The sequence below is a fragment of the Coenobita brevimanus genome, chromosome 105 (genome assembly GCF_032717465.1).
Source record: "Coenobita brevimanus isolate Jiangsu-jjx chromosome 105, ASM3271746v2, whole genome shotgun sequence".
NCBI lineage: Eukaryota > Metazoa > Arthropoda > Malacostraca > Decapoda > Coenobitidae > Coenobita > Coenobita brevimanus.
The window spans coordinates 24220270-24229809 of record NC_137058.1 but is presented as its reverse complement, the minus strand read 5'-3'; the positions used below and the strand labels follow the sequence as shown (position 1 = coordinate 24229809).

The following is a 9540-nucleotide window of genomic DNA, read 5'->3' as shown; positions in this document are numbered from 1 at the left end:
ACATATTATTTTGAGTACATGGTGTGTTGTAATACAGTACATTCTTTGGTAATGAACCACATCTGCCACCATGGACATGTACGAGACAGGTTGGCGGCTCAGGGCACTGCCACAGCCCTGAAGACGGCAGGCACCACCCTCCCTCACTATCCACACACAGTCTTCTACCTACGTGAGTTACGGTTTCACAGCTTTCATAATTTTTTCTTATTGATACGCATGATTGTTTAATTTCATTCATATTTTCATTTGTAATACCAGAGCACGACAACTTTTCAGGATGGTTACTGCAAGCAAAATATGGTTGTTTGTTTTACAGAGGTTTGGCTCGAACACTCCTGAAGGCACAAAAACTCGCTACTAGTGGTCTCTAATGCACTGGTATCGGTATAATTTTGTGGTGTTGGTATCGGTTTAAATTTTGTTGGTACATCGCTAATACTAAGTACTGTACATAGGGAAGGTCTTACTGCACTATATAGCCTAACAAGCTGTGTGTGCGCCAATGAATTAGAGGCTACACAGTGCTACATTCTGAACCTGACACAGGTAAGGATCAGGGAAATGTTATCTAATATACTATAACACTAGCTGTGTGTGTGTGTATGTGCGTATTATGGGCATCCGAAACTACACATTCAAACTGCACCAAAATTGGCACAAAAATTGCAAAAAATTCACTGATGTAAAAAGATTTGGTCCCATCATGATCGAAAAACTTTTACTACATTTAATGAGCAATCAAAGTTTGACCAAAAAAAGCTGTCCCAGCATACGTGCGTGAAATTAGGGTTGCGTTCACCGCAGAGTTTTTGATGGCTTTATATAAACGTCTCGGATAACCTTAAATGATAGCAACGCGAGCGCAAAGGAAATGAGTGCGAAGCAAGAGGAAACGAGTGCGAAGCATGAGAAAGTGAGCTTGCAGCACGACAGCCCTCCGCAGGAACAAGTGCAAGAGGGCCTGAAGAGCCCATGAGCACTTGTCGTTCATTCATTCATTCATTGCCAGACGCCATGTATCCCAAACGGGGTGGCCAAGGGCTTAGAGTTAATTGTTTTACAGGGAGGGGCACTAATCCTCCACCAACCCCACTTGACACGCAGGGAGAACGTTATGCCAACAGCATCTGGTGTTCCCAGGCGGTCACCCATCCAAGTACTAACCAGACCCAACGTTGCTTAACTTCGCTGATCGGACGGGAAGCGGTGTACTCAACATGGTATGGCCGTTACAGTATCTATATTGCCAGACGCTATAATCCCACATATAAGGGAAGCCCAAACAAACTGTCTCCACGTTACCCTGTCCTCCGCAACTTGTCCACACTATCAAAAGTACTGTATTTGACACAAAAGCATTATAAAAATCAAAGCAACACCACCCACCTGCTAATTCTTGGTTCAATAAACCAGTGTTATTAACCCCTAAAGGTCGGTCCCCATTCTGGAAATGTGTCATGGGAACGTTGGTCCCCGTTCCACAACGTTTAAACACTCTTTCGTTCTCTGCCACTGCTCTTCAATAAATAATCGCAGGACATTGGAACACCACTCATTTTAATGCTAAAAAGTTGTACCCTGCTCAGTAAAGACTTTTCTGGTAGGTTTAATAGATTTTCATAGGGGTGATTTTTGAAAAATCACCTATTTTGCGAAAATTGTCCACACCTGGCGGTTTCCTTTATAAACAATGCCTAATCCCAAGGGGTTAAAGGATATATATTTTTTACTAAACCTGTTACTACAGTATATTACAACATTTTGTATTTACTAACTAGAATTACAGTATTTTTTCTTGACTAAATCTGTATTAAAGCATTTTCCCTTTACCAAACCAGTGTTATTACAGTATTCGTTCTCTACTAAATCAGTATTTCAGCATTATTTTTCTTCTTTCAAGCTTCATCTAACTGAACTGAACCAACAGCAACCTCATGTAGGCTTATGAGGTGGGCAAAAGTCTAATTACAGTGACACCCTAAAGAAACGGTATTCGGAAAACTTGTTGCTACTGTTCCAGTGCTGTTTGAGTCGTCCAAATAATTAAATGACTACTGGTAAAGCGGGATTGTGCTGTCCGAAACTGTCACAAATAAAACAGCAGGGTTTGGCACCCTTGCCTAGAGATGGAGCAAAGAAAATGGAACTAGCTGCACCATGAACACTGAGCTGTTCCCTTATATATAAAAAAAAAAAAAAAAAAAAAAAAAAAACTGGCAACTGAAAACACCAAGGAGGCCTATCCCCCCAAGGAGGGGAAGTGCCTTAGGGGTTAGGCAACTTAAAACAAGTCTGCAATTTCTAATTTCACCACTTTTAACAACACACGCATATATAAATAACCAAGAATTTTAATTCACAGTATACACAGAACCTGGGGATGACGCAGATGTCCATTTCGAGCGGTGGCGAGTGCTCCATGGGCATGATGGGAAGTCTTCCGTTCCTACCCTAATAGAAGACGTTCAAAATTATCAGCTTACATCACCTTTCCTGCTGGATGAACAAAGAAATCAGACTGCAGAACCTGCCTGTGTATCTATTTTCTCCTGTATAACTAAAGAAAAGTCACGAAAATGGAAGGATCAATTAATATTTAAAAAAAATTACATGACGGTAGGGCACGAAAACCAATGGCACCATTTTCGGTTGGCTGGTGTTCCTCGAGTCCGCCAGCTGCCGTATTTCACCTCGAAAATCTGTAAATAAATGAGTACGGGCTGCCCCAGCACAACATAAAATTTCTCCACCACTGCAGGCACAAGGAATGAATAACATAAACATAAAAAAAGGGAGCGAAGAAGGGAATCAATGGATAAAAAGAGGAGCAAAGAGATACGCATCCTACCACTCTGGACCTCACGGAAAAGAGGAAGCGCATTCGCAATTTCATTCAAACTTGAATAATGTACACGGAAATATTTTGCGAATTACACGTTCCTATTAAATAATTTTGCCCACATGATGTAGTATTTATATTACCCTCACTATATCCAAGTGATTTTGTTGAGATATATTATTGTAACTAGAGGGGTTACATCCGGGTTTGAATGGCCTCCCAAAGCGATGGAACTGCGTAATTTCATCCTATTAAATATTTTAGGTCGACTGACGTATTTTGTAATTTATTTTTGTTACATCCAGGCGATATTAATAACCTCAGCTGGGATACCTTCAACTGTAGGGGTATCGCCAGTGGGTATGGCCTTCGACAGTTTTTCACCCGTCAATCTCTAATAGCTGAACTGACAAGATCCATGAAGGGGATAAGACTGACCTACATTATTGGTCAGGACCATTACTACAGTTGGATTCTTTTCATTTCGGAGAATTGTGTCCATCCCAGAACCTGAATACTAAATCGTGGTTCCGTGGTATTCGATGAACCATGAGTATGATGTAGGAATGAGTCTCCTTGGTTACTAGTCAGATTTTCCTTCCAATCTGACAGCATCCACCCGCCAACCATGCTGAAAAGGGGTTAAGAATCTTTATTAGATGAGAAACACGTTACAGTAACCAAGGAAACTTATTCGTTAATCGGACAGCAAATAACAGACCTACCTGTATATAATTAGGAAGGACCTTTGATCAGTTTGTTTTCATCTGAGCAAAAGGTGTAACTCTTACAATCTGCATTATATTCTTTCCTCCATTACTACATTGTGTTTAACCTGTGTGCAGGAGAGGGACGCCTTCACGTGGAGGCACCAATATGACCGGCCGGTGGACCTGCCCGGTTGTACAAACGTACCACACTCACCGCCCTATCCTCTGAAAGAGAGTGGTGGAGTACAGGATGAGGGAAAATCAGCCCGCTGTCTACTGGGGTCATGTTTCAGATGAGAATGGGGTGGAAGCTACAGTATTACTATTACTGCTGATGCTGCATCTGCTGCTGTTGCTGCAATCGCCGCCGCCGTTGCTAATACTACTACTCCTATTTAACAACAACAACTACTACTACTGCTGCTGCTGCTGCTGCAAATACTACTACTACCGCTATTAAAAAATAACAACTACTGCTGCTGCTGCCGCCGCCGCCGCTGCTACTACTACTGTTAAATAACAGTAACAACTACTACTGCTGCTGCCGCCGCCGCCGCTGCTGTTACCACTACCACTGTTGCTAGTAGCCCACTGTACTACTACTGCTGCTGCTGCAACTACTTCTGCTACTACCGCTGCTACTACTATAATAACAGTAACAGTAATGATAATGCTAATAATAATCTACCAGACAAAGATCCCTAACACCTTTGGACTCAGTTGCTGGCAAGTGTAGTCACACCGTAGCTTACAGCTGATTAGTAGCCAGGGATATTCAGAGAGAGAGAGAGAGAGAGAGAGAGAGAGAAAGAACAACAAATTTAGCGTTCCCTAAATAAGCACAGACTGCGATGATTAACTGACGTAATTCTCTCTCTCTCTCTCTCTCTCTCTCTCTCTCTCTCTCTCTCTCTCATGCTCGGTACAATTAAAGTATTCTTTCTAGGTAGCATAATATCAAACTCACATCCAACACCTCTTCCTTACTACAATATTTCCTACAAGTTGGTGCTCCTACCTATTTTCCTGTACGTCTGATTACCGCAGGGTCTGGGGGGTGGGGACAGCCTTCTGCTTGATATCCTGTTCCTGAACTGTAATTAAAACAGAACATTATATTAACTCTATACCAAATACTATGCCTGTGTATGTATGTATATTTGTAATTTCTTATGTATGTATGTATATTTGTAATTTCTTATGTATGTATGTACGTATGTTCATATATGTATGAACGTATGCATGCTTGTGTGTATGGACATATTTCGTATGGATGTGTATGTGTATATCGTTTTATCTTTTTATTTATCTATCTATAAAACACTCACACACACACACACACACACACACACACACACACACACACACACACACACACACATATATATATATATATATATATATATATATATATATATATATATATATATATGTGTGTGTGTGTGTGTGTGTGTGTGTGTGTGTGTGTGCATTTTCTTATGTATGTGCTTATATATGTACGAGTATGTATGCATGTATGTATGTGTGAATGTACTGTATGTATATATTTTCGTATGCAAGTAAGTGTTAAGCCTATTCTACGTACTTGCACATTCCATGAAATATACTTAAAATTCAATTTTTTATCAAGACTAAAAACTGTAAATTAATCCATCCATCAATCATCCAGTCCTATGATGCTCCATGAGGAGCGTGGGAGCCCGGGGCTAGGCAAGTTGGTCCTGATATTTGAGATGAGCGACCAGCCCCACTCACCCCTGACTGGCATTACGTGAGCAAAAATCCCAACCACCTCTTGGATATAAACCTACACAGGCTCAATCCAATTGGAGCGCCTTAATTACCCATTAAACCATCAGGCGCCATAATTTTGTTATATGGTTACCACACAGCGTAGTAAATGGTTTCCTGGTGGACAGGAAACCATTTGGCTTGTCACTCAGTGTAGATTCACCCATAGGCAGAAGGAAGAGGAAAGAATGAAGTAAAGAAAGACAGAAGAGGGAGTGCAGAGTCACCCGTAGGCAGAAGGAAGAGGAAAGAATGAAGGAAAGAAAGAAGAGGGAGTGCAGAGTCACCCGCAGGCATGATGGAAAGGAAAAAATGAAGGAAAGAAGAGGACGGATGGAAAAAAGGAAGGAAGCAAGGAAAGGATTAAAACAGCATAAAACATGTGCCATTACAATGCTATGCTCAGAAATATATCATGATACAACCGTTTATCTCCCGTGTCAGGCGTGACAAAACCCTGGCAATCTTTGACGAACAACGTAGTTCACATTCTCTCTCTCTCTCTCTCTCTCTCTCTCTCTCTCTCTGTATATGTACATATATATATATATATATATATATATATATATATATATATTTATATATATATATATAGAGAGAGAGAGAGAGAGAGAGAGAGAGAGAGAGAGAGAGAGAGAGAGAGAAATGTGATAATATTTGATGATGAGGAGGATGAATAATAATAAAAATATAATAATAATGAAGATGATACACAACACAGATAGACAGATAGAAAAACAGAGACACACTGAAGCATAGTGAGAGAGAGAGAGAGAGAGAGAGAGAGAGAGGTGATGCAGTCATCAGCTTTAGTATTTACACTAATATTAGGAACGATACTTGAGGTCAAAGTGATGTTACTGGGGAGAGGGTACTGAAGGTGAAGAGGAGGAGGAGGAGGAGGAGGAGGAGGAGGAGGAGGAGGAAGAAGAAGAAGAAGAGGAGGAGAAGGAGGAGGAGGAGACGAATTAGAAAAAAAAAATGATGGTACTGACGACGACGAAAAAGAGAGAGAGAGAGAGAGAGAGAGAGAGAGAGAGAGAGAGAGAGAGAGAGAGAGAGAGGGAGAGAGAGAGAGAGTCTATAATCATGCACCTCCCTGGCGAATATTTACCTTACATAATTGGACGATTCGACAAACAATCATTTCGGCCAAACCTCACACGTTACCAGGGTGTTCTGGGGCAACATTGATCCTAAAATGAGAGCATGGATTTGACACTTTATTACTGGTATTTATGGACGACTTTTATCATCATCATCATCGTCGTCGTCATCATCATCGTCATTATCATCATCATTATCACCATCATCATTAGCAGCAGCAGCAGCAGCATTATCATCATCGTCATCATCATCATTGTCATTATCGTCATCATCATCTTCATCACCACCGTCAATATCATCATCGTCATTATCATTTCCATCATCATTATCATCATCACCTCCATCATCATCTTCATTATCATCATCACCATCATCATCATCATCTCCATCATCCACTCCTATATGCCTGTAAGGAGCGTAGGGACCCGGGGCAAGGCTACTCAGTCCCGACATTCAAGGCGAGGATAACCAGCCTCTCTCGTCCCTGAGTGGCATTGTGATTCCCAACCGCTGGGCCCCATCTGACTGGAGCACCTTAACCCACTACACCACCAGGCGTTATTTAGTTACATGGTTACCACCCAGCGTAATAACAATTCGGCTTGTCTCTCGGTGTAGTCACCTGAAGGCAGCACTACATCGTCTGTGTGGATGATGGGGGGCCCCAACATAAAATATGAAAATTAGAACTGTATGCGTGTATATGGTTAGGTCTATGTGGTGGGGTCAGGATTCCGGGGGCTTGTATGGTTTGTGAATGATTATGTGACCCACTGCACAGGGTGTACTGCTCATAGGTCTCTCGCTTTCGTATTTTTTTATCCTTGTTTCTGGATCTTTTTCTTTTTCTTTTTTTTTTTCTTTTTTAATCTTTAGATGGGAATGGGAAGGATGGTGGTGGTGGTGGTGGTGATGATGATAATGATGATGATGAAGATGGTGATGATGATGATGATGGTGGTGGTGGTGGTGGTGGTGGTGGTGGTGATGATGATAATGATGATGATGAAGATGGTGATGATGATGATGATGGTGGTGGTGGTGGTGGTGGTGGTGGTGATGGTGGTGGTGATGATGATGAAGATGGTGATGATGATGATGATGGTGGTGGTGGTGGTGGTGGTGGTGGTGGTGGTGGTGGTGGTGGTGGTGGTGATGGTGGTGGTGATGATGATAATGATGATGATGAAGATGGTGATGATGATGATGATGGTGGTGGTGGTGGTGGTGGTGGTGGTGGTGATGATGATAATGATGATGATGAAGATGGTGATGATGATGATGATGATGGTGGTGGTGGTGGTGGTGGTGGTGGTGGTGGTGGTGATGGTGGTGGTGGTGGTGGTGATGATGATAATGATGATGATGAAGATGGTGATGATGATGATGATGGTGGTGGTGGTGGTGGTGGTGGTGGTGGTGGTGGTGGTGGTGGTGGTGGTGATGATGATAATGATGATGATGAAGATGGTGATGATGATGATGATGGTGGTGGTGGTGGTCGTGGTGGTGGTGGTGGTGGTGATGATGATAATGATGATGATGAAGATGGTGATGATGATGATGATGGTGGTGGTGGTGGTGGTGGTGGTCACAGTGTAGAATTATATGATGATGATGATGATGGTGGTGGTGATGAAGATGGTGATGGTGGTGGTGGTGATAATGATCTGCACCCTGAAGCATACGGCTGCCAAACACTTGGCAACGAAAATAAAATTAATAAGACAAAAACTCGACCAAACAATGAGAGAGAGAGAGAGAGAGAGAGAGAGAGAGAGAAATGCACTCAGAAATATATAACGCAGTATGCCATATAGATGACTCCGTTTTCTTTCAAGCTATAATCCTCGTTTTCTTATAGTGTTTGTTATTCACCGTCTTGCTTCAAAAGTTATGTTCAGCGTCAGCAAAGCCTACTCAGCAGCATTTGTTATTTTCCTACTCCCACAGCCACACTCAAACCCACACCAGCAGACTGAGTTACCAATGTCTACCCTGCACCATCTATCAATTTCCCACTCCCTCTGCCACACCCACGCCCACACCAGCACACTGAGCCGTCCCTACAACACTCGATACCTCCAATTTGTTCAGATGAAGCGCTTTTTACGGATCACCCTGCCAGATACTTCCTACAGGATGAACAAGAATGTCTGGAGATATACTGTCCTCTGTGCTAGTCACGAAGAAGTGTTATGTCAAGGCTATGTACTCAGTATTGTGTTTTTCTGCCAGTCACATACGGCAAACAGGATGCACAATGAGGGTATCTGGCCCGAGTTACACAGAATGAACTATTGTACAACTACACCGAATATACATTACTGTTATTAGTACTAGATAAAACTGAACACACACACACACACACACACACACACACACACACACACACACACACACCTATACTACTACTACCACTTGTGCTGCTGCTGTTACTGTTATACCCTAAGTTTCTCTCTCTCTCTCACACACACACACACACACACACACACACGGTGACATCTACAAACGTACAGGTAGTTCCACTGCGAGTTGGCATCACACCTATGACATTCTCTCTCTCTCTTCCCCTCCCCCTCTTCCTCCCCCTCCCCCTCCCTCTCCCTCTCTTCTAGGTCCTCTCCTCATCCCTCCTCCTTTCCAGATCTTGTAATCTTCTCCCTTCCTTCCCTGACCCCTCCTCCGCCCCCCCCCTCTCTGTCACCTCTTCCTTCCCCCTCCCCTCCTCCGCCCCCCCCTCTCTGTCACCTCTTCCTTCCCCCTCCCCCTCCCACTTCCTCCCTTCCCTCCACCTCCCTCTGTTCTTCTTACCTGAGTTCTACCTTAATTCTTCCGTCTCTCTCTCCCTCCCTTCCCCATCTTCCCTCCCTCCTCCAGGTCACTCCCTCCTGCTCCTCCCTCTCCTCCCCTCCCCTCCCCTCCCCTCCCCTCCCCTTTCCTCGTTTTACTATCATCACATCTCCCCCTCCCCCTCCCCTCCTCTCCCGTCACACCTTCGCCCCTCCCTCCATCCAATCCCCTCCCCTCCCCTCCTCCTCCCATTTCCTTCGTCATCCACCCCTCCCCTTCTCCCTCCCTCTCTTCCCC

General features: G+C 43.3%; 1 non-coding gene across 1 annotated transcript; it reads right to left on the bottom strand.

Annotated features, from left to right (window-relative positions):
* Positions 1-1118: 1118 nt before the first annotated feature.
* Positions 1119-1237, bottom strand: LOC145416367 (5S ribosomal RNA). Its single transcript, XR_013900258.1, has one exon. It is a non-coding gene; the product is annotated as a 5S ribosomal RNA (ribosomal RNA).
* Between the last annotated feature and the right edge of the window lie 8303 nt (positions 1238-9540).